This window comes from Pezoporus flaviventris, unplaced genomic scaffold (assembly GCF_033815535.1).
Source record: "Pezoporus flaviventris isolate CSIRO_AGI_PZ_B2104156 unplaced genomic scaffold, CSIRO_AGI_Pfla_v1 ptg000001l, whole genome shotgun sequence".
NCBI classification, from domain to species: domain Eukaryota; kingdom Metazoa; phylum Chordata; class Aves; order Psittaciformes; family Psittacidae; genus Pezoporus; species Pezoporus flaviventris.
In genome coordinates this window covers 11,367,857-11,394,480 of record NW_026892549.1, presented here as the reverse complement: position 1 = coordinate 11,394,480, position 26,624 = coordinate 11,367,857, and the positions used below count along the sequence as shown (strand labels likewise).

Sequence of the window (26,624 nt, the reverse complement as noted above, 5' to 3'; positions counted from 1 at the left end):
ACCTATTATTTTTCTTAAAGCTATACCAATGAATTTTACTGAATTTTTAGACCAATTAAAAGTTCTACTCCCTGCACTTTCAGTTATTTTTGTCCAATTTAATACACATTCTTTCCGTGAACTGAGTTTATTAATTGATAAAAAAACTTTATATTCTTGACCACGTAAAAGTCCCATGAAAAGGGATGAGGATTTCTCAGCTTTGGGGTAGCAATAGAGATTGAGGAGGGCTTTGGGGTTTCTTTTATAGCAAGAGGACAGGGGAGTACCTGAATGATCCAAAACAAAGGCCTTGGTCAATCTGCTAAACAGTGGCTTTAGTTTGACTATGAGAAACCAAACACCTAAAAAATACTGGAAAGAAAGGGCTTTGCTTTCTTGCTGGAGGTCATCAGTGTTTACAGCATGGCTTTTAGCAGTGTTTTGGGGTGCTGTTAACATTCACACCTCTAAAAAGGTGTCACAAGGCTCTCTCAAAAACTAACCCTTTCCACACTGGTCTCACATCTTTTTATTTATATTGTAGAAAAATTAAAATATAAACTCAGTTAACCCTTTCTCCTTGTGTAAGCATTCATATATGAAAACCACCATGCTATATTAAGGCTTTCTAAATCACCTACATGTCCAAGAAACTGTGACTGTGCTCTGGGACAAGAGGTGACTGTTATAATGTACCTTCCTATGGAAATGGGAGTATTGCTCTCTGGTATTATCTACCCTAGCACTTTTTTAAGGTTAATTTAAAATCACATATCGAATAAAAAATCCTCTTTTTTTTGTTTTTTGTTGTTTGTGGTTTTTTTTTGCCATTAGTACAAAAGGGTCCTGAATTTCAGCCAAAAATCTTAATTTCATTTCACAGCTCCTTGAAAGATTGTAGCACTTGAGTACATTTTCCACTGGCTGTTGAAAGAAAAAAAAAAACCAGACAACTCAGAAAAAACCTAACAGCAATGAGAAAAGTTAAATGCCAACTGAGCCAAAAGATCTTTTGGTTATTAATGAACAGTTTCCAGTTTGGAGCACTAAACGATTTGTTAGCTTGCAGGAGAGCCACTCACAAGTGGTTTAATTTATCTTGCTGGCAAGCATCCAGTTCAAGGGGGCAATGGTATATGCTCCAAAATGAGCAGACAGTCTCCATATGGAACATTATTACTTATTTTGTATCATTTAGATCTCTAACGATGGCTTCCAGTACAGTAATTCCAGAGTGCTGACCCTGTACAATGCGGTCTGCCAGGCCTGCCAATTCCAACCAACTGGACTTTGCAAATTAAAGGTAATTTAAAGATCATAAAGGTTTAATATGGATTGTTCATCTCTTCCTTAGCCCTTTCCCTCCCTTTGATGTACTGTGTGTAATAACTGCTTTAGAAGAGGAAAATCTATTTCATAGGTCAGCTGCATAGCCTAACTCTTTCCTCTTCTCTCCTTCACATTCTCCTGTCTGTGATTTTTCTTTTCTTCATATTTACGTGGGGTATGAATACCTGATACATCACACTTTATGAAGGACCTTTCTCAAGCAGCCACTTCCAGAAAGACCTTGGTTGACTATTTATACTTTGCAGTTTTTAATGGAAGCGAATAAGACTGAGGAGTCTCCCCTGAAAGGCAGCTTAACTTTACTTCTGAAATGTCTCTGCTATTTTACCTCTTCCAGCCTGTTTGGTGACGGCACCGTAACTGTAAGGTATATAATTTCTATACCTATCTCCTGCCTTAGCAAGAAGTATACTAAGATGCATGTTATGCAGTTTTGGTCATGTGAAAATACCCTGCTTTCCTACCAAGGCAAGTAATAGGAGGCCACAGGTCTGCATTTTCATAAAATGAAGATTAATCAGGTACATCTTAACTCATTTGCTCACTTTCTCACTAACACTAATGGGAAAATGCATTTTCAGACTTGCACTGATTGCAAGAAAGTACCAGTTACCAAGATAAAATGAAAGTTCACATTTTTCAAATATATCAGTGAATAAAAATTACTTTATAGGCCCATATTGTGAGTTGACCCTGGCTTGACACTCAGTGCCCGCCAAAGCTGCTCTTTCACTGCCTTCCTCAGCTGGAAGGGGGAAAGAAAATATGACAAAAGGCTGTGGGTTGAAGTAAGGGCAAGGAGAGATCACTCACCAGTTACTGACATGGACAAAATAGACTCCACTTGGGGAAATTATTTAATTTATTACCAATCAAATTAGATCAGAATAATAAGAAATGGCTACATCTTAAGAACACTTTCCCTCCACCCCTTCTTCCTAGACTTTACTCCTGAGTTCTACCTCCTTCCCCCACAGTGGCATAGGTGGATGGGGAACAGGTGTTGTGGCCAGTTCATCACACCTTAGCTCTGCTGCTCCTTCCTCCTCAGGGGAGGGCTCCTCACACTCTTCCCTTTCTCCAGTGTGGGGTTCCTCCCACAAGAGATAGTCCTTCATGGACTTCTCCAACATGAGTCCTTCCCACAGGCTGCAGTTCTTCATGAACTGCTCCAGTGTAGGTCCCTTCCATGAGTGCAGTCCTTCGGGAACAGACTGCTTCAGTGTGGGTCCCTTCCATGGGTGCATTCCTTCGGGAACAGACTGATCCAGTGTGGGTTCCTTCCATGGGTGCAGTCCTTCGGGAACAGACTGATCCAGTGTGGATCCCTTCCATGGGTGCAGTCCTTCAGGAACAGACTGCCCCAGCATGGGTCCTTTCCACGGGGTCACAACTCCTGCAGCAAACCTGCTCCAGCAGGGGCTCCTCTTTCCATGGGGCACAGGTCCTGCCAGGAGCCTGCTCCAGCATGGGCTGCCCACAGGGTCACAGCCTCCTTTGGGCATTCCCTGCTCCAGCACTGGGCTCTCCATGGGCTGCAGGTGGAGATCTGCTCCACCACGGACCTCCATGGGCTGCAGGGGGACAACCTGTTTCTCCATGCTCTGCACCATGGACCTCCAGGGCTGCAGGGGAATCTCTGCTCTGGCGACAGGAGCACTTCCTCTGCACTGACCTTGGTGTCTGCAGAGCTGCTGCTCTCACAGGTTCTCACTCTCCCACTGCAATTGCTGTTGTGTGGCTTTTTCTCCTTAATGATGTTATCCCAGAGGCATTACCACTGTCACTGATGGGCTCAGCCCTGGCCAGCAGTGGGTCTGTCCTGGAGCTTGCTGGCATTGGCTTTGTTGGACATGGGAGAAGCTTCAAAACGCTTCAGAAGCCACCCCTGTAGCCCCTGCAACTGAAACCTTGTCATGCAAACCCAATACAGCCCAAATGAGGGCAAAGACATTTAAATTTCAGATTAAAATAATTGTGCCAGAATCATTTCAATTAATGCTAGGGTAGGTTTTTTTTGTTAAAGGCTTTCCTTATTCTTACATTTTTGACACTCATAAATATATTTCTTTTTCTCAATATACTGGTATTCTCTAGGGGTAATAATTTCTATTTCAAGATGCTTGAAGGGACTATTTGAACTAGGTTTCCAATTGCATAAGACCACATTCTAATTACTCCTCTTATACCATTACTTTGTAATACCTAAATTGCTTTCAGAAAAGGTGTTTCAATTAGGTGACATTTTATATCAAGCCATTTCACATTCTGTGTTCTTTTATGGACCCCATTCTGTACCACACTCATATCAGAAAAGAAAATAATCTTTTTCATCAGAACATCAAGCCTTTGAAAACAACAACATAATACAATCTAATTAACATACAGATTTTAATGTTGAAGATCTGTCATGTTCTGTTATGTTGGGGGAATTATGAGAGCCCTTTTTTTCTCTACCTTACTCATTACTCTTAAAGTGGCATCATTTAAAATACTGACTAATATACTTTGCAATAAAAGTTTGAGAAACTAATAAAGCAGTAGGTAGAAACCACATGGCCAGTACCAGGACACATATTAGTCTCAGAAAAGCAACGTGTATGCAAAGGAATATTCGCAGGAGGCTTCTCCCCCTTGCTGTTCCACTGTAACAGCGCCATCCCCCATGCTCCCAACAACACTCCATGTTTTGCTGGGAATTTGCAATGCTGGATAAGGTCCCATCTGCAGGTGTGCCCCAACACAGGCTGCAAGCAAAAGGCACAGGACCTTGTCATGGTGTAGATGTTTAATTACATCTGTTAATTATGTCGCTGTGTTTGCTTCTCAGACAATACAAGTGTCTTCAGCCCATGTGGAAGCCACAGGGCCTGACACCAGTGGCCACCCGAAGCAGGAGAGGACCAGGTCAGCTTCAAAGGCTGCTGTGCACACAGTGCACTGCATGAACCTTTGCTGGGGTGTTCTGCTCAACATAGGCACCATCGATGTGTTTATCTGTCATTTACAACTATCTTGTGGAAGCCTAAACTCTAATGCACTTCTTTTTCTGATCTTATATCATTGCTTTTTCATATTTTTACAAAGCACTTAATTCAGTTACCAGAAAAGGATTTCAGAATTTCAAACGGAGCTTTTCCAATCCCAGTATCTTTTAGTCTCATGGAGCTCACTTTTGAGGGCTACTTAATAACCAACATATTATTAGTCGCAGCTGGGAATAATGATCACACACACTACATAAATGTAGAAATAGAAATAAAAGAGAATCACATTCTGCTGCAGTCCTCCACAACAAGCAACATCATAGCTAAAACATTCAAAGCCACAAGCTACACATTCAAACTGAAACGGGAAAATTTACATCATGTTTTCTCCCTGTCAGGAAAAAGTACCAGCATTTAAATTGCTACTATTTTATTGTTTCAAGAGTCAGGTGAGTTTCTGCTCATCTCTAGAAATGATGAATTGCTAATTTTCTGTCTTCCTTATTTCTTTTTTTTCTTGCCCCCACCACTCATCCAGTTTTATTTCCTTTTTCATCAGGAAAATACTTGTAATATAGATGGACTTTGCTATGGTGAAGGAGAGTCAAGCCTTACCAGTCGTTGTCTTCTCTGTGAACCTGACATTTCGAAGTTCACCTGGTCTAATAATGAAAGTAAGATAGCTCTTCTCTAAGATTTAGAAGCACTTACCTGGGAATTTATGACTTGGTCTATGAAATACATGGTTCCTTCATTTGGGTAACATGAGTCTATCCAGCATAGTGTGCATGGACAGATTGCAATGAGAATAATTGGGTGCACCAGCAATGCAGACTGATCAGAAGCAGACATTACTCCACTGCATACACTATGTATCTGTGCATGCATCTTGTTCTGGCAGAAACCTGGCAAATCTCAAATTAATAAAACCAACATAATGCCTGAAAATGAAATTTTGATACACCAGTGCCTAAGTCTGTCAGCTAACGGTGATGGATTCTAAATACCTCTGTCATCATCCCGCAGGTACAAATCTTTAAGGGAACAATTTGGAGTAAATACTGTTTTTAAAATACTAGTGTGTACTTTTGGTGTCTGGAAGTATTGTTTGCTTTCCCTGAGCCAAATCCTGTGAAATGCCCCACAAAAGACCTTGGCTTGGCAGGGAGTCTAAGTGATAGGGATCAGTCCCTCATTACCTTCACTGCCACAGAACCTAAAGGCTCATTCTGCAACCAGTGGCAGGGGTCATGGAGAAGGCTGCCTTTTAAAGCACCTTCTGAATGCTGAGGACTTAATCATATCTTTTTCATTGCAATATCCCCAGTGTAAATAACAACCATTACTTACTGCATGCTTTAGAGGCAATCCATGTTTCTAGCAGCATTACCCTCAAAGTGCACCTCCCCACTTACATAAGCACAATTGCATCCGGTCAATATAAAGGTCACATTACTGCTGCTCTGTAGATTCCTGTGTTGGTTCTAGAAAGAGTTTCTTTGCACTTTTAGGTTCTGTAAACACACACAAGGTATATGAGTGACAGGACCAGTTTGCTTTGTTTGTTTGCAGTTTTTTATTCCTTTAGGGTAACTAAGTCAGCAGGACCCTTCTGAAAGGAGAGAAGATTGCTCTTGTCCTTGGGGAACAGCTGGGGATGCTCAGGGACATAAGCTCCTAGACAGTGCAAGGTATGGCAGCAGAAACAGCAACAGCTGTGTGACAGTGGCTGGAGTCCATAGCTCCAGCTATGGACTGGAGACACTCCTGAGGAGACAAGTGAGCAGACACGCTTTTCTCAGAGGTGACAGAAAGGCTCTTGAGAAGGAGTTTCCAGCAACACAAGAAGCCATAAGTTGTCTGAAATCAATATTGGAAGGAGGAACACAGTAGGAAAGGAGAGGGTTGTTCATGAGCCCTATTAATTCCTGCTCCAGGGTAGCCACTTTGAATTTTCTCTATTTAAAAATATATGCCTCTAGTTTTTATATCCTAAAAAATCCTGCTTTTGGAATTTAATACTCCTTGTCATGAGAAGGTGTAGGCAAATCCATCCCAAGTATTGGCTATTAAAATATACCATTGGATGTTACTTGGATGAGTAGTTAAAATCCCTATGGTAAGCCAGACATTAAGAAGAGCTTGTACACCTGAAAGCTGTGTTTCCCCCCCACCCCCAGCATATAGTTTAGTCTAATGAGAGATATTACCTGTCACTCAGAAACCTTGCCTCCTTTCTGTCCTTCTGTTATGTTGGTCACAGCTGTAGCACCTCTAGAGATGAGCTGATCCAGATGGCTATGTTGCCAGACTCGTTGCTAATATCAAGACGGTTTGATTTTAAAATTCAGAAAATGGCTTAAAAGGGAATAACTGCATTTGTTTTGGAATTTATAAATCTGTAAGTGATTGGGAAATCTGAAACAGGTAATGGCTCACTTTACAATAATTTCAGAATTTAAAAATACTTAAAGGATTTGTCAGACTTGTTTTCAAAATTGTGAAAAACTTTTTGAAAGTTCTGCAATAATTGGTAGGGTATATATATATTCACTGGATGGCAAGGAGATCTCTGCGGAATTAGAAACGTTCTTACTCACAGACTACTTTCAAAACACCTGATTTTATGTGATTTTGTGTCTATAACTTCTCGTTACCCTTCATCCAGTTAACACCTTTGTGTTTATGTGTAAATGCATGCCCAGCATCAATATTTCATTGATTACTTTGTGTACAACTTTTATGGGCTCCATGGTTTAAGTGCTTGGGAAATAAAAGGTAAATTAATAGATGGAAGCTTTCAACAGTTATGCCAGGACAATCTGCTGGACAAGCATTTTAGAAAGCTCTGATAGCACAGCAAGAAGTGGAGAGACACAGTTAAATAACTGCATAATATGAGACATGTTATGGAAAGCAAAGCTTGATAAAAGGATATGCACCACAAAAAAAAGAAAGAAGAAAAAAAGGCCCTAATGATGACTTCCCACAAGCATAATGCAAGGAGAGACAGTCCTCATGAAATCACATATATAGTTCATAGTTTTAGAGCGTGACTTGACACTAATCCTCAGTATTAGAGATGTACTTTAAGTTAAACATAACCACAGTCAAATTACATTGTGAGAAGATTTGTTTAAATATCAATTTGTATTGAGGAAAGATGGCTTGAGACAGAGGAGGCTTAAGACATGGAGATGAAATTCCCAGCTCTGTACAGAACTGCTGTCACCTCAGGGTACTCATCCAATTTTACTTTTCCCTGGTTTCCAATTATAAAATGTAATACTTCTCTCTACCTTGCCCTCATATACCTATTCATATTATAAGTATCTTCAGGTAGCATTTGTCTTCTACTGTAAAAGAGCCTTGTACCATTAGGTTTTTATTTTCACTATGGAAATACTGAATGTAAACACCACCACTAAAAATAACAATGCCAATAGTGACAATATACACTATGTCACTAGGGATAAAAGATCTCAGCATCACTGATGGACCTCTGCTGGTACTGGAAAGACCTTAAATCCTGATGAAATGTCCAACTGACTGCTCTGGCTCAATTACTACTCTTGTAAAGGCAGTAGAGTCTACTCAATGGAGAAGTTACAAAATCCCCCCTTCTCCTTGAGTTGCCCATCCAATTAATTTGTTGTTCATCATTTTGAGATTTAGTTTATTTATATTTAGATAGATAGATAGAGTGGTAGAAGAAATACATATTTCTTAGAAATACAATTAATTAAAGATTTAGTAAGAGCTGGGGGACTAAGGAGAGGTTACAGAAGTCATGTCTGGTCACCTTGCACTTATCAGATAACACGTGAAAAATAATCAAAATTCAGCATGGGAGAAAAGTTCAGTATGGGCATGAATGCTTCTTGATAAAACCATTTGCTGCCTCTAACATCTAAATTGCTTCCTCTGTTAGTCTCAGGGTACATTCTGTACCTCTTTTTTTTTTTTTTGAGATCATCCCTACAAAGACCCATGCTGTGAACCTTTACATGGAAGAAACTGGAATTTATGTAATCATGGTTTCATTTTTTTCTGTTTAGACAGCCTGCCCCCTGTGTTCCAGGCCCCCTCCAGCCAGCTGCTGACATTTATTGGTGAGAATCTTGTTTATCAGTTGTTAGCAGTGGATCCAGAAGGGTCAGCTGTGCTATTCGTCTTAGAGGCTGGGCCACAGGATGCCAGGCTCTCTCCTGCTGGCCTTCTTATCTGGAAAGTTGATTCAGAAGAAATGCAGACCTTTGAATTTGCTGTGCTGGATGAATGCAATGCTCAAAGAAGATATTCTATTAAGGTAAGAAAAGGAACACTTTAAAGGAAAAACAAAACAAGCCTATCATGTCACTGCCTCAGTGCAATTGTCATTACAGCTAATAATTTATTACTGTCTTGAAAACTAGGACTTCAGCTTTTTCCTCATAAGTGTATATTATCCAGCACAGCAATAAGGATCAGCTAATGGAATAAATATCTATGAGAACATAGGAACTAAGTACAAGGAACGAGAGTGCTATTGATTGCTGTTTGAAAGAACGCTTTTGCAGAGCCTTTTAATGGTTCATTAATCTGCTTTAAAATTCACATTCTGCATTTGGTTTGCAGAAAAAAGCATATAACAAAAAAAGACCATGCTGTAGCTATAAAAGGGAGATTATAACTCATTCTCAATATTTTTAGAGGATTTCTTGCTCTTATTTCAGTACTCCACACATCAAGTTTCTTGGCTGAGCATGTGCATTGCTTTGTCTTTATTGTATAACCTAACATTAATCCTGTGATAGGATGAGCCCATAAAGTGGGATGCAGACTCTTAACATAAGAACAGTTTTGTGAGGAGAAGATTTTTATTCATACAAATTCCTACTTTTACTCATTCAAACCACTATCATCAAAAATACCAATCTACTGAACCCACACAGCAAAGGGGAAACTGGAGTCTAGATATGGTTTTAATGGAAACATTTCAAACTAGAGCTATGTTTAAGTAGGCGAGATAATAGAGAGGTTTGAAAATGTTGAAATGTCATTCTTGTACATACATAAAATACAACTAAGGACCTCTCTTCCCTGAAGAGAAAGACCAGCTAAGGAATGCTGAAATCATGTTCCTGCCTGGGAACCATTTGTAACGTGAAACAGTAAGGAGGGCAGGCAGACAAAGAAAAGATTTTTCATTACTTCTTTGAAGAATAAGGAGCTGCACTCAGATACTCCGTAAAAACTGCTGTTATGGCAAGTAAGATTTTTTTTTTCTTATAAGAAATTAGAATGTGCAACCTAAATGGTGGGGAAAAAAAAAAAATCCCTTTGAAGTCAAGCTTTCCGTTCAGTAAATAATTATGCCGAGTATGAGACCATCTATCTAGGCAAAGAAAATAGGTTAGAAATAAGATTTCACAGCACTAGGTAACATGTCTGCATTACAAATCTGTCCCTTCATAAAGGATAACAGTGTACTTCTTAGCTGTGATTATCTGAAGGAATCTTACCGCAACTCCCTCTTCCCTTTGTCAGGTTGGAGTGAAGCCCTGCAGCTGCCTCAATGGTGGAACGTGTATTACCAATATCAAATTCCCTCCAGGCCTTGGTGAATACCTGTGCTTATGTCCAAATGGATTTGATGGAGAATTTTGCCAGGAAGATATTAATGACTGCAAATCAAACCCCTGCGGCAGCAGAACATGTGTGGACAGTGTGGATAGCTACATTTGTAAATGTCCCCCTAGTTTGGGAGGTAACACTTCACTGTTTCCATCTCTCATCTAGTTCAACTAGAGAGATATTGTGCTACAGGATTTTTTGAGTGCAGCATGACTACAAGCTTTCAAATGGACTACATAAGCTTCCTCTTCTGCTCCCATGACTTAGCTTTAGACAAATAGAAAATGTGCAGCTATCTAATTATCCATGCTCAAGGAAGGGGAAAGTACCTAAAGCTCTGTAGTACTGAAATGACCACTCAGGGAGGCTGTGAACCTCACCAATCTCAGTTCCATGTGCTTGTTTCCCATGTATTTGTGTGCCTATGAGATGAGCTAGGAGTGGAAGATAAAAAGAGCAAAGATACAGGACCCTTTTGTAGTCCACAGGATTTGACTAAATTAAGCCAACAAAAGAACTGGAAATGAATGATTTTTCTAGGTCTAGGTAGATAAAGTAGATATGGAAAACATGAAAAAATGAATTGTCCTTCAATGCCACTTGAAGTTTCATTAAATTTAAGCATCATAAAACCACAAGCCTATTTGGTTGTCAGGCATGCTTATGGAACAAAATCCAACCTTTTAGATTCAGGGCTGTCCACAATATGATTTTAAGAGAGGAAGGGAAGAGGGATGATCACTGCATTAATAAAAAGACTCTTTTAGAAGAGCAGAATGAGAAGCACAAAGAGGAGGAGTTGGAGAATGAAATGCAATGAGGCCAAAGAGGTAGATAAAAGACATACAGTGCAAAGAGGAATGGAGTGAAGACATGAAGTGTAAGGAGAAAGAGAAGCATCTAGTCGATAACATAAATGAGAACATGTGTATCATCTATGTATCATCAACATGTAGCTATCATGCAATTTACAGGCAGCTTCATCACACTCAATACATCTGTGAATGATTCACACGTGAAAAAACACTTCTGACAGCATGCGGACAATGACTTCCCCAAGCTCTGCATACTGGAACCAGGGAAGCCAGCCATTAGACCCTCTGCTGCATTAAGCCTCTAGAGTTTGGCTGAGCTGAGTCACTGTTGGGTCTTGCCCACCACTTCCTCCAGGCAGGCACCCAAGTACCTGCTGCTCAAACAACACTCACTTCCAACATAACAGATTTTCACATTGCCCTAAACATGCCTTCACCTTGACTTTCACAGAAGTTGTATTTTCATTTCCAGTTTAGTTCTTCAGGAGGTACAAGGCAAATCTGAACATACAGGACTTGAACTGGATTTCAAAACCTGGCTCTTGCTTAGCTTTGCAAAGGAACAGTTAAAATAATACCCACTCTCCCAAGTCACTGGGCAGTCATTAGAAAGACATTGTTACTGTCCATTCTTGTCAGAGTCAAATTAGTCTTTTGCAAGAGAAAAGTGTTAACTGAAACTGTGTTGGGACATCTGATCATGGGATCAGAACCCTTTCAAAAGCAGAGTAAGAAAAGAACACCTTAAGCTGAGCTCAGATTTCAGTCCTTGAACCTGTCAAAACTCCTACTCTGTTCACACACTGAAGTATGAATGAATTAATGAGACCAATAACGTTGACTGCTGTGTGGTCCTATAGGTTTGAAAAAACAAGTAGAAGTAACATCAAATGCACATAATTATTACTGCTTACAGTGTATTTATATAGAAGAAATTAAATTTTAAAAATAAGCAATGAACAGATTTTACCCAGTGGGCTCATGCAGGCAGGCAGCAAGGTACCCTACTTTTCTGCAGTTCATTAAACCTTCTTTGTTTTGGTCGTGTGGGATGGCAAATCCAGATTTCATTAACTATAAAAGTCCAGCAGAAATTAAAAGTAAAAATCATTCAGAAGTGGAAGCTCAGTAAAATGTCCTAAAAGCTTTGTGACACCTAGGCGGTGTTAACTCCAGGTAATGCTACCAAATACCCAAAGCCTCCTGCTATCCAGTGTTATCTTTATGCCACCAGAGACTTTACTGATGCAAGAACACACAAGCCTAAGCACAGAGAATGAATTTAGAAAATGAAAGTTTGATCAAGATATAAAAATCCCCAAACCAAACAAACATATGCACAATGTCTTGAATCCCCCTGGAAATAACATTCCTCTGAGCACAGGGAAATTTGGGAACCTTTAAGGCTGTATTTGATTAAACGCTGTAGATCTACAATGAGAACAATTATTCACAGCTTGTAAGGAGATGGATTAAAAGAATAAAAAACAATATAATTTCATGAGTTAATAACTTAAGTGGATGTATTCCTGTTCTTTGATACTTGTTTCACACTATTGCCCTTCTCACTGCACATTGATGGAGTGAAATCAAGCTCTATTATTCCATATAAAACATTCTGCCGTAATTACAGTGCATTGTTTATAAATTCACACAGAATGTATTCTGAGATCTGGTTCTCACTGTTATGCAAACAAAGTGTTGTTAAATTTATAATAACACGCTTGAAAGCAACATACAGCTAACTCTAGAGACAAGGGTTCAGGACACCTTGATGGCCAGAGAACAACTTGATGTTCCTGAACCTTTAATTTTTGCCAGGTTAAATAAAAATGCACTGTTTTTTTTGTTCTTCCCTGGCTCAAAATGCTGAAACACAAGCAACAACAATAAAAAAAAAGATATGATTGAGTGAAACAGGAATACATCTGAAAGTTTTAATAGCAGGTGAAAAATTATAAGCAAGTGGAGCTGAAAGCCAGCTGGGAAGTAGGTGATTTTACTTCAGGGCAGCTTCTGTGACAACAATAAAAGCTCATCCTTGATGCCACATTTATGCCTCAATTCCTCAGAAAACCATCAATAATCTAATGAGAAGGCGATGCTATGCTACTCAAGTGACAGCACCACTTCACCATCATATCTTTACAAATGATAACAAACAGGTAGTAGAAACAAGACATTAACCCTTTTGAGAGCTTCCCAAACACTGATGCAGGATAAGTGGCAGCGTAGGGAACACAGTGTGTTGCTAAGTGGTGGCAATTCAGGTGCATCGGTGTATCTCAGGCAACGTAAGGGTATAATGTAGAAATGGGAACACAGGGAGAGAAGACATTGGAAAATCTGATGAGAAGGATGACTCCAGAATTATAGCTACTTTAAATTTCTGCAGAGACTTATAAGCATTTATCTCATCAAGTGTTCAAAACTCATTTTTCTTCGACACTCTTAAGAAGACAAGAAATCTGGTTGTTTCCTGTTTTGGCTGCTGAAAGCCAGAACATCACCCACATGAGCACAGAACTCATCCTTGAAAACTGTATCTCAATCAAAAACACATTATTTCTTTCCCCAATACCAGTAATTAATATAAAATTGGGGGAGGAGGGAAGAAGATGGAACTATAATTTCATTTTACTTTTCAGAAAACTGAAGAAAACCCCAAGGTTTGGGGGTTTTTCATGGCTTGTAACAAACACAGAGTCCTTAAATGAAATTGCCTGTTCCTTTAGAGTCAACTTAATGTGAAACAGATGTTTCAACCTTGCAACCTGAAGATCTTTTATTCCTATTATTTCCATTTGTACTGTAGCAGTGCTGAGAGAATTGAGGCTCCTTTGTGTTGCAGTGCACTGGAGGTCATGCAAACAGAGTAACCGACACTTCTCAGTGCAGGAAGTTTTTGTCCATTTCTGCTCTTCTTCAGCAATCTTCAACCAAGTTTCAGACTTTGAAAACATTCGTTCTTGGACTCAAGCTGGGGTATAATTATGCCCAAATTGATCAGATACTGTTTAAAATCTGATCACTCTGAGTGAAAAGAAACACTTTTATAGTTTCACCTTTATGTTACAAAAATCAGTCAAGTGACTGAATTTTAAAATTTAGCTGGTTACTTATGGTGTTGCTTTGCTTTTTGTAATTCTCTCATCTTTGAGATTTTAAAGCCAGCTCTTTGCAGCAAAAATAGAGTATGTAGGAGGGAAGAGAGGGGACTGAGAGAGAAATGGCTGTTGTTACTGAAACTGAGAATTTCATTCTTACTTTCATCGTCTGTGGTATTGTGTTTAGTCTTTACATGATACTCAAAGAAAGAAAATAATTACTAATCTAATCAGAGGATAATTCATAGAATATTTTCCATAATGTGATGTCTAATAATTTTACAATGTGCATAGAAAGCTGTCAGAGAAAAGCAGTCTGATGCTACGACAGTGCTAGTTAAATTATAGATTAGAACTTTTAATCCAAAATGTAAAAAGGGAGGAAAAAAAGTCAGTTAAGCCCTGAAATACTATGTGATGTCTATCTTAAATTAAAGAAGCAAGAAGCATGCAAACCCAGAACAACTTAGCCTGAGATGGCACCAATAAAGGGATGCAGGTTTTGCACTGCAGTTCTTTTTTTTTTTTCCACAAGAAAACATAAGCATGAGAGGGTGATGTCACTCGCTTTTTAAGGCAGCTCAATCAATAGAGAATTCAATTTGATTTTTTTAAATGGAGATGCTATTTTAACTTGAAAGGAGCAGTGGAAGCTATCTGAAATGCTGAAGCAATGAGAGATTATGTTGTAGGAGATGAATAATAATGCTCTGTTATTATCATCCTGTAATTCATTTCACTGTGACAAATTTCTTTTTTGAAGGAAAAAAAAAACCAACACATATTCTTTTATCCTTAGATCTTCTTTCATGATAAAGCTGGATATCTGATTTGAAACAAGCGTTTCTGTACCTTGTGGTATGTCCTGAAGCAGATACCTAGACTCTCCAGAAGGTGTCCCAGTCTCCTTGGGTATTCCTACAGGGACAAAGGGCAGGCCTTAACAGAAGCGATGTGGACTGGTTTGCGTCTTGCCATCAGGGCTGCCTATTCTGGTAACCAGATATAGCCAGACAAGTTTTCTCAAGTGCACAGAGACAGCAGCACGCATACCTGAAGCCTGAAGGAGTTTTTAACAACTTCATACATGATTACTCTGCATCATTTGCTGTTCAGATATTAATTTTAACTTTTGGGTCACCTTACCCTATAGGTATCCATTAAATCATCCAGAGTTGTGAATCTGAATATCAATTCCTTCAAGGGATATTTAAAACCCTATTTTCCAAATCAGCAATACTCTAGACACATCATTTTGGGTTCAGGTCCTATAGCAGCTTATCTTATGTACACCGGCAGCGTGGCTCAGAGACACTGTGAGAATGTTTCTTCAAATTTTAATTTTAAATAGAAAAAATTGTTTTATAAAAAATCTGATCATTTTGCAAAGTTTAACTTCAGTCAGACTCTATCAGGCTGTTTCACAAGAAGCTACTGGTTATACAAATTAAAATGAATTTGTCATAGAAATGGAAAGTACAGTAAGTCAATACAAGGTTCTTCCAACCCTAAAGCCAAAATGGTGCCATTCACTGGCTTCTTCAGTATATGACAAAGATCTCCCATAACAAGACACTAAAAGCAGCAGCAAAGATGGCAAATGCAGGGGAAGTAATTTATGTAACACGCATAGTTTTCTACAAGCAACCCTCTCCAATTCAGCACCTCTGGTGCCAATAACAACAGTAATAAACAGTGTGATAAAGGTAGGTTTAAGTGAGACAGTGGGGAATTTGGCTCAACCATGAGTGACATACCCTGTAATGAGTTTACCGCTGAGACGTAAGCCTTAGTGTGTTTCAACATTTGAGCTGAGGAATAAACAAGTAATCTTTCCTGATTATTAATCTCCCCTTTGTTTTACCACAGGGCTTACTTGTCAGGAAGACAGGAATGAATGTGATGAGGGTCTTTGTTTTCCTGGAGTGTCTTGTATGAATACCTTTGGATCATATGCATGTGGAATTTGCCCCAGTGGGATGGAGGGAAATGGTAAAACTTGCAAATGTAAGTGCATGATTTGTTTTAATAGATGAGGGGAAAAAATAACAAGACTGAGGTTAAGCAACCACTGCAACTCTTAGAAGCAAAGGGTTCTCCTGTAATTAAGACTTTTAACATAAGTGATAGATCTGGTACGTATACAAGGATATGAACTACTTTTTTTTAATTTGCTGCAGTTTACATAGTCAGAAATCATACATTTTACCATCTTAACAGTAAACCTACAGTAGCTGTTTATAGTGTACCATAGAAATATAGAGTTAAAAATAAAAAACCCCTTAATTACATCAGACCATGTTTTGTGGTTTAAACCCAGTCAGGCAACTTGTTCACTCACTCCCTCCCCTTCTTTTCCTTCCCCCTACTCCCGGAGGGACAGAGAGGAGAATCGAAAAGAATGCAACTCCCACAGGTTCAGATAAGAACAGTTTAGTAACTAAGGTATAACACAAACCACTACAGCTACCACCAGTAGTAATAGTGATAAAGGAAATAACAAGGGAAGAGAATACATCACCTCACCAGCAGGCAACCGATAACTCGGCCCCCCCAGCCCGACCAAGCTCTGACCGATACCTCCTCCAACCCTGCAGTCTCCCAGCCCTTCCGGCTGACTCCCAGTTACATCCTGCGCATGACGTGCTGTGGTATGGAATACCTCTTTGGCTAGCTGGGGTCAGGTGTCCTGTCTCTGCTTCCTCCCGGCTTCCCCTCCTTCCTGGCAGAGCATGAGGCTCACAAAGTCCTTGGCCAAACCAAAACATCATTGTTATCAGCTCTGTTCCCAAGCCGAAAGTCAAAACACTGCACTGCACCAGCTACCAAGAAGGAGAAAAATGACTGCTACTGCTGAACCCAGGACACCATGGAATGCTGGTAAACAATTTTATGTGGAAGGGAGACATTACAGCAGTAGTAGAGTGGTCAAGCTTAATTAGAAATTGCATCGCTTCTGAAGTAGAACAAAATCACTCTAAATCTGAGGGATCAATGGAAAAACAAGATGAGAAGAATGACAGCTTATGCCAGTTTTCCATAACCAAGTGATGCTGACATTTTATTTCTGTATTTGATGGATCCAGTCCACTGGATTGAGACTGTGGATTGAGTAAGTGAAGATGGATTTTTGAACTACAAACTTAACTGTGGCAGTTTCCCAGAAATGGAGAACTACAGAACTCTCTAACATGGGTGTGCACCCGCATGATACTTACATTGGCCCTGTTCTTATGAGTGTTGCATGTTCAGTTGATGTTCTAATGAAAGCAGGGAGCAGAAAAACTGAGACTACGCATATCTGTTGTGTAGGGGCATATGTAAAAGCAAAGATTATATTACTCTCACTCCTTTTCTTCCAATCTGTACTAGGCCAGCCAACACCTAGACAGAACTTGCCTCTTGCAGGTATCCATCATAATGTTGTAGATCAGGGGCAAGATGAAGATTCTTGAGAATCATAATGAGACCTCACTGGAGGCAAATAAAAAAGATCTACAACCATCATTAAGATTTTATTCATCATCTGTTCTCTGTCTTGACACTATTAAATACTTCACAGGTAGTTCATATACACTTGCTAGTCAGTGACATCATAAGTGATAAAATATACTATCAGTGTTAACTTCTGCACGTAGTTCTAAGATAATTAACACAGTCTTCTGTCATACAAGGTTTGACACATTAAGGATGATTTCTAGATTAGAAACATATGTATTAGTGTGTTTTTAAAGGTAGGTATATGCTCTAAGTTTTGATGATTACCTTCCAATTTTAAAAGACCAAAAGGATGTTGAATAATACAATTTCTCACTCAGTTAATCTTTCACTTATGCTGAAAATTACAGTTTCTATATTATCCATGATAAATGCCAAACAACTTTGAGTAATTAACTTGAAAACATGTAATTAGAGAACTAATAAATCTTGCTTTAATGAGAAACAGCTGTTCTGTTACACTGTGCCTACAGGACATTCTCATGTTTGGCTCAAGGTTTGGGAACATTTTGCATTAATTAGACTTTCATATAATAAAAGCAGTTATAAAGCTTTAGCTGGACTCAGGCAGTCACTGTTTAATTTTACATAAAATAAGAAATTAGAAATAAACATGCTTGAACTTCCTTCTCTTTTAGGCCATGCAGCACAGCTATCACATATTACTACCTGTGCCAACAGGCCATGTTTTCCTGGAGTATTCTGCTTTGATCGGAAACCCCCTTACATTGGCTATGTCTGCGGACGATGTCCAGCTGGGTTTTTCGGAAATGGTTGAACCTGTACCAAAGTCCCCAGATCAGGTACTTTCTCATTTTTAGAATATTAAAAAGGTTTTGCATACAAAGGCTGTAAGAAAATATGAACTAACATGGCATTACAACATAGTATATTTTATAATCAATCACTGAAGAGTGAACTTCTTTCACTCTTGCCTGACAAGCAGTTGGCAGGTCTTATTTCAGTATTACCTGGCTCTGAGAGTCGAAATTCAATAGACTAACCATGTTGTTTGCCACTAGGGAGCAGATGGTATGAATCACCACATCCATACTTCTGCCACAGCATTGGCATAGGATTTCAAAACATGAGTATCACTCTGCTTTCCTTTGTTCCTAATTCTTTTGCTGCAAGGCATTTTTTCCCCAAAGTGACTGTGAAGATGATAATAAACAAAGTGTCATGCAAGAACAACTATACCAACAACTAAAGGCAACAGATAATTAAAGCATTTCAACAGTATTGTTCATAGCCTGAGCAATAATCTTCCTTAAGGAGCTCTGAAACTCAGGTAGTCTCATTAATCTCTGAGGCCTGATCATTAGAAGAGGTCTTCTGCTGCAACAACGAAAAGCTGGGTGCTGACCTCAGGCAGAAAGTGGCAATGTCATAGCAACCACCGATCAGTCACCTGATCCTGATCTTTCACAATGAAATTCTCCTAATTCAGCGTATGGTTCCCTAGGGACAGTCTGGATGGTTGTCCCCTTTTTACTGCATAGAGTGATTTGCATAGAGAATTCATGTTTATTCCTTAATAACAGTAGCTATTAGATCAGATTCCTTGGTTTTCATCTAAACCTTTTTCTTAAATATTTAAGACAGACTAGCTTGAAACCTCTCAAATTATTTTCCAACTTGCTACACTTGACAAACCCACCTTTACTTTCCATTCTGTGTCCAAATCAATGACTGTTCCCTTGGTGTTGTATTTTAATGCATGCTATCAAAGCAGAAGTAATTTTACTGCTTACTGTAGGTATCATCCAATCTCTTTGAATTATAAATTGATTTTAGCCAGTTCTCTGAATCTAAAGGTCACAAAAATAAACCCAATTTTTTTCTTTCTCTAGCAATGAGGACAAAGTATTACAAAGTCTGTCAGAGTCACTAAGTCAGCTATCAACTCTTCTGTAACTTGGTGGAGCTGTAAAAGCAGTTGAGAAGAAGAAGAAATCATTGTTCATATAAATAAACTAAGATTTCTATTCTTGCCCAAAGCTACACCTTGTCATTAATGGGATAATGGAATATGCGTTGAACACCCTAAAGGGCATTTAAATGCTGTTGAGTAGAACAGATAGTCTACAGCTGTAAGTATTGGTACAGTAAATCAGACAAACTTACATCATGCTTATATAAACATTAACCAATAAATTTGTTTATGTTCTAAAAAAGGGAAGCGTAGATAGTAGTTGCCATTTACTGTGATTCACAGTGTCATACACAGCTCCAGACAAGTTTTAAGAAATATCCCACGTATCAGGATCTGAAAATAATATATACTTCTTTCAAAAGCAAGCAGTATATCAGAGGCTGAGAATTTGGTTTTCCTCTCAAATATGCAAATTGAGTCCAGGACTTTGTGCTGCAAATGTAGCCATGCAACCAATTTGAGCATTTTGGGGAGGGAATAAAGAGAATTTTTTGTTGTTCTTCCATCAGAACCTTATATTCACTCATGTGAATTATATCACAATATAAACAACGAGAATCTTGTGCCTCAAGGTGAAACAAGAGTAGTCATTTGTTTTAATATTTAGAAATTAAAGCAATTGTTGCAGCTGTATGAGTGTCCTAATTTATGACCAAAATGATCAGTTTAGCTTTTACTCATGTGCTTTGCTAGTTGAAGTACTGTGTAGCATCAATGATTAAAAGATTTCAGACAAAAAAATATTGGATTTTCAATTAAATTTATGTACAGTTATGGATTATGATTATTGTAAATCCTCCCTGTTAGAATAATAGCTTCTATCCCTGGTAACTTATGCTATCAGTCTTCAAATGAAACAGAACAAATCTCTTTTAGCTTACTATGGTGCTTGTGAAAATCCTGAGATTATGTGCCACTTCTTTCTAACTCCAGTAATTTTAATCTGAAAATACTCTTGATAATCCCTATTTTGTACTTTTATTGGCTACTTTTGTCCTGAAGTTATACTCAATTGTTGTGATTTAAGGATTAAAGGATAAGTATTTTTTCATAAAGAAACAACAACATACTGAGCAGAAAACATATGCCAGAAAATAACTGTTTACTATATGTTTGATGAGCTGCATGCAGAAGTCCTTCAAATTTGATTTATAATAAGCAAAGTACCATTTCCTCAGCACTGATATGTGACAGGTATTAATTTTTTGATGTAGCTGACTTACTGCAAACCATGTAACTCCACAAATAAGTTTCTGAGCTGTATTTACCTGCTCTGCCAAGAAAGCAGGGCCTCATTCTATTCTCACTTATTTGCTTTACCTGGTTTGTATCAGTATTCTGTACTGTTTAAATTAACCAGACGTAGTTGCAATTGTTCTTGAAGTACATCAGGTTAGTCTTAAGGAAAAACATTATCAGTATCAAAGCTGGTATGGAGTTTGAGATATAAATGGAAATTACTATTTTTAAAAACACATTCTTGTATCAGAAACAAAAAAAAACCTGTTTCTCTCTCTTCAAAATCCATGAAGTCCCTTAATTTTGCTGGAATTCCAATAAAGAGGAAAGTGTAAGGACTTTAAAGCTGTCCAAGCTTCCCTGGGCACATTTCACATTTGTATAAAATACTTGTTACCTTTTTGTTAGAAGAGGCAGATCTATTAAATCAAACCATACAGTATCATTGGTCATATTCTTGGCACAAAGAAAATGAATATATCCTAATGGGAGATGCTGGTGATGTTACTGGATGTTGTAATATTACCTCTTGTCAGACACTACTGGTATTTCTCTAGACTGGTTTCATCACTCACAGTCACAGAGATACCCATCTGTTTGCATTTCCTTTAGCAGATTAGAAAGATTGGTGGCATCACAAAAGATTTATTTTTTTCCTATTAGTAAATCAGCAATTTTACTGGACAAAGCAGTGCCATATCCATCACCGATAAATGATTGTTCAGAGCAAGCTCTTTCTGCCTTTCCTGGTTTAGGGAGCCAAAGATCAAGGGAGAGATTATTTTATGATCTCTGTAATAGAGTTCTGCTTTTCCATTCTGAAAACCACTGCTAGCTCTCCTGCCATAGCAGTTAATTTGCAGTGTTCTAGACATCTGGCACTTGATATATTTTTGTATAAGCCAGCTATTTGTTATGTTTATGTACTTTATGTTTTACACTACTCCAGTATCTTCATCGTGCTTTTGAATTCACTTTGATTTTGCATCAGAGAGATCTCTGTGACCTTCTCATTTGCACCACTGTCAGATCAACAACAAGGTGTGGATATAAAAGGAGAACAAAATTAAAAGATTAGAATTAAAAGAATGTGTTTAAACACATAGTGCTCAGTCTAACACCAGAGAAACATAATAGTCTTAAATTTTACATTCTTAACTTTTAAGTTTGAAATTACTGCTGTCATTATTGGCACTCATCATCCCAGAAATAAATCCAGTAAGAGCTTTGGTCACCAACCCAAGGTTTCATCTCTGGGGCTAACTGCAGCAGTAGGGACCTCTTAACTGCTAGAACTAATACAATGATTTTGCTTCAGGAAATGACTGAAGAACATAATGGTCTCCTTTCATCTCTTATCTAACAGAATGGGTAAATTTGCATTAAAAAGATCAAGGCCCAGATTCCAGTCTCACACCAATGTAAATCATAAGCAATTTCATTAAATAAATAGCATTACTCTAATAGATTAAGTCAAGCACTGTTCCTGGAAGACACATCTTAAAATCTGTTAAAGCAGCCACATTACACACAGAACTTTTAAAAACAAAATCCATATATACTAATAGGTGTAGATAAAATGCATACACTTTTCAGCATTCAGAGGGTGTTTTGCAATGAGTAACTAACCAGCCTTGACATCATTTATGCAGTGAGTTTCAAGGCCTACTTGAAGGCAGGAATATTTTGATGTGCAATCATTAGCTATGAAGTTGTCTGAGATTCTTGCAAAGAAGGAATAACAGAAATACCAAATAAATAGTAAATAATACTCTGATTTGCCTCTGTGTTGTAATACCTCCCAGCTGTTCTCGTGGGCTCCAAAACAGGGAAGTATTGCATTCCAATGTTGTGCCTTCCAGCTCCTAGCTCTGACTCAAGCCATCAAAACTCTGCCCACAATTCATTTTTGGAATTTATGCTGGAAGTTGGAAATCCCTTTTGTAAACTGTTTTAGTGTTTCTAGATTGTGCATTTCAGGACAAAATGTACATTTTTTCCAGACTGACCAGTTATGATGTAAGGACATCTCCTTCAAGGGGTATGTGATGAAATGGCATCTGAAGTGGGGTTAGAAATGCCACACAAAGACATTCCATATAAATTAGGTCTCATGAAAGACAGTTTTGCAAATGGTACACCAGTAATCTTTGCACAAGGCTGGGATAAGCCTGGCATTTTGAACATAAGCTGTGACCCTTTCCTGCCCTCTGAGTTTGTAATTGCCACTGAATATCCACTCATGTACTTGTCAAGATAGAAAGGGAATCTGAGAGTCCTTCCAATGGCTTCTCCTCCTTAGGGACACCTAATAAAATATTAAGTATTTTCAGAAAAATAACCGCAGAAGCCTGTAGTGTATATGCTATGACCCAAGCATAACAACTAAAGTAGGCACAGTGGGAAGAATATGTTTACATAATTTTAGAGATAAATGGTTTCCAGCTTCACTGATCCATATACTCTGTCAATCCAGAATTTGTTAAGTGCTTCCAATACAGATGATATATTTAGGAAATTATGTAGCTCAGCAATAGAAGACCAATGAAGCCCAAGCCATAAAACCACTAGGGAAGAGGAGTCAGCTATGTGCCATGAATAATATTTACACTCAATCAGAACATCAAGAACAGATTACATTTCTCTCCTACCAAGAATGTGCCACCTTTTGCTTAAGCAATCACTGTGCCATCATGACTTTTAAGTGATAATAACAACTCAATCTCCAACAAATAATATATGGAGGATATAGGCCCTGTAGTTTTTTACACTGACAGAATAGAGAGCAAGATTATCTCCTCTTAAAATTTTCCACATCATTTAATCATGTAGCTATAACAGCACACAGGTTTTAAAGATAGCCAACCCTATTTTCACAAATTTGGTAAGATTGCTGTTTTGTTAAAGACACTCAGAAGCCCTTTAAGACTGTAAGTAAGTCAGACCGGATCGATATCCTGACATCATTAAGGCAACACCAGAGTTTTGCCACTAACTGCAAAAGTAAAGCATGAATTGAAGAAGAAGGATTCATAAGCAATGCAAAGCAGAGTACAGTAGAGGGGGTAAAAATAGGTATGAAATACACAGAGTCATCACTGTTGAGGGCAAATTTTGAAGTAGCTCCTTCTTGCTGTTATTGATGACCAGGTACTTGTAGATGTAGTGGCACCCACTTCACTGGGTTTGTTTGCAGAATAAGGTGATGTTCACTGCCAAACCATGTGAACCTTGCCCCCCAAATTGCACATCAAATGTATAGAGCTAGTTCATATCTGAAGGGACACAGCAACAACCCATAGCTAACACAAGACTACTGATCCTCTGGGACACAGGAGGAAATTCTCTCATGCTGTTAATTTATTAGATTAAGAAGTTTATAGAATCATAGAATAGTCCAGGTTGGATGGGACCTCGAAAGATCCTCTGGTCCAGCCTTTGATTTCTCAAAGATAATTTATCTCATATATTATGATAAAAATATAAAATACTTGTTCTTATTTCTATAGGACAAAGGGCTAGAACCATATACTGGCTAGTGCCACCAGAGCTCTCTGATCTGTAAGTGGTGGAAGAGCTGGTAAATCTTCTATATTACTAAAAAGTACAGTTCTCTAAGTTTCTCCATACTAATGCCCATTGCTTACAGTACTTACAGGATATTGTCTTTCAAATCTCAGATTTGAGTCAAGCTACTGGTTTATGGAATTTTAAATTCATTTTAAGCTAATGTAATAGGTAATCCTTTGGTAATCCTTAAACCTTCATCCTTCCTTATCCCCCAAATGCCTCTGGTGAGTTCATAACTTCCCCTTTATATTTGTTTGAATGCAAAAATTAAAGGGGGGGAACTGTTACTTTCTTCATAGTTATTATGTTACAACGTTGAATCCATGAGTGACTTTGGTTGGCTTCAAAATTCTTACTTCATTAGAAGCAATAATTTCCGTAAGACAGTCTCAGAGCCTAAGAGAGAAAATCAAACCCAATACCATTCCTAGCTGAAGTTCCACTACCAAATGTCTCTACTTGCTCATCCTAATACTCCTGCAAAGAGAAAACCACAAACATGAAGGCAAGTCCCATGACTGTTCTCAACGTAGAATCATAGAATCATAAAATAGTTAGAGTTGGAAAGGGCCTTGAGATCATCTAGTTCCAACCCCTGTGCCATGGGCAGGGATACCTCACACTAAACCATCTCACCCAAGGCTCTGTCCAACCTGGTCTTGAACACTGCCAGGGATGGAGCATTCACAGCTTCCCTGGGCAACCCATTCCAGGGCCTCACCACTCTTACAGTAAAGAACTTCTGTCTTATATCCAACCTAAACTTCCCCTGTTTAAGTTTTAACCCATTACCCCGTGTCCTGTCACTACAGTCCCTAATGAAGAGTCCCTCTGCAGCATCCCTTTAGGCCCCCTTCAGATACTGGAAGGCTGCTATGAGGTCTCCATGCAGCCTTCTCTTCTCCAGACTGAACAGCCCCAACTTTCTCAGCCTGTCTTCACAGGGGAGGTGCTCCAGTCCCCTGATCATCCTCGTGGCCCTCCTCTGGATTTGTTCCAACCCTTCCATGTCCTTTTTATGTTGAGGACACCAGAACTGCACATAATACTCCAGGTGAGGTCTCATGAGAACAGAGTAGAGTGGCAGGACCACCTCCTTCGACCTGCTGGTCACGCTCCTTTTGATGCAGCCCAGGATCTGGTTGGTTTTCTGGACTGCGAGCACACACTGAAGCCAGCTCATGTTCAGTTTCTCATTGACCAACGCCCTCAAATCCTTCTCTGCAGGGCTGCTCTGAATCTCTTCTCTGCCCAACCTGTAGCTGTACCTGGGATTGCTCTGACCCAGGTGTAGGACCTTGCACTTGGCATGGTTAAACTTCATGAGGTTGGCATCAGCCCACCTCACAAGCATGTCAAGGTCCCTCTGGATGGCATTCCTTCCCTCCAGGGTATCAACCGAACCACACAGCTTGGTGTCATCGGCAAACTTGCTGAGGGCGCACTCAATCCCACTGTCCATGTCAGTGACAAAGTTGTTGAACAAGACTGGTCCCAACACTGATCCCTGAGGGACACCACTCATTACTGGTCTCCAGCTGCACATTGAGCCATTGACCACAACTCTTTACATGCAGCCATCCAGCCAGTTCTTTATCCACCGAGTGGTCCACCTCTCAAATTGATGTCTCTCCCATTGTCCTGGGTTCAGCAGTAGCAGTCATGTTTCTCCTTGGTAGCTGGTGCAGTGCAGTGTTTTGACTTTCGGCCTGGGAACAGAGCTGATAACAATGATGTTTTGGTTTGGCCAAGGACTTTGTGAGCCTCATGCTCTGCCAGGCAGGAGGGGAAGCCAGGAGGAAGCAGAGACAGGACACCTGACCCCAGCTAGCCAAAGAGGTATTCCATATCACAGCACGTCATGCGCAGGATGTAACTGGGAGTTAGCCGGAAGGGCTGGGAGACTGCAGGGTTGGAGGAGGTATCGGTCGGTGCTTGGTCGGGCCTGGGGGGCAAGTTATCAGTCGGCTGGTGGTGAGGTGTCGTATTCTCTTCCCTTGTTATTTCCTTTATCATTATTATCATTGGTGGTAGCAGCAGTGATTTGTGTTATACCTTAGTTACTAAACTGTTCTTATCTGAACCTGTGGGAGTTGCACTCTTTTTGACTCTCCTCTCCGGCCCTCTGGGAGCAGGGGGAGGGCAAGAAGAGGGGATCCTCGGTTGTTGTCAGCCCAGCACCACTCACTGGGAGTGAGTGAACAAGTTGCCTGACTGGGTTTAAACCACGACACCCATTTAGAGACAAGGATGTTGTGTGGGACAGTATCAAACGCTTTGCACAAGTCCAGGTAGATGACATCAACTGCTCTACCCCTGTCCATCAGTTCTGTAGCCCCATCACAGAAGGCCACCAAATTGGTCAGGCAGGATTTCCCCTTAGTGAAGCCATGCTGGCTGTCACCAAGCACCTTGTTGTTTTTCATGTGCCTTAGCATGCCTTCCAGGAGAATCTGCTCCAAGATTTTGCCAGGCACAGAGGTGAGACTGACTGCTCTGTAATTCACTGGATCATCCATTTTCT

The 26,624-nt window shown here is 39.4% G+C and overlaps 1 pseudogene; it reads left to right on the top strand.

Annotated features, from left to right (window-relative positions):
- LOC133273954 (von Willebrand factor D and EGF domain-containing protein-like) overlaps window positions 1-26,624 on the top strand; it is a 190,506-nt pseudogene that overhangs the window by 112,036 nt on the left and 51,846 nt on the right.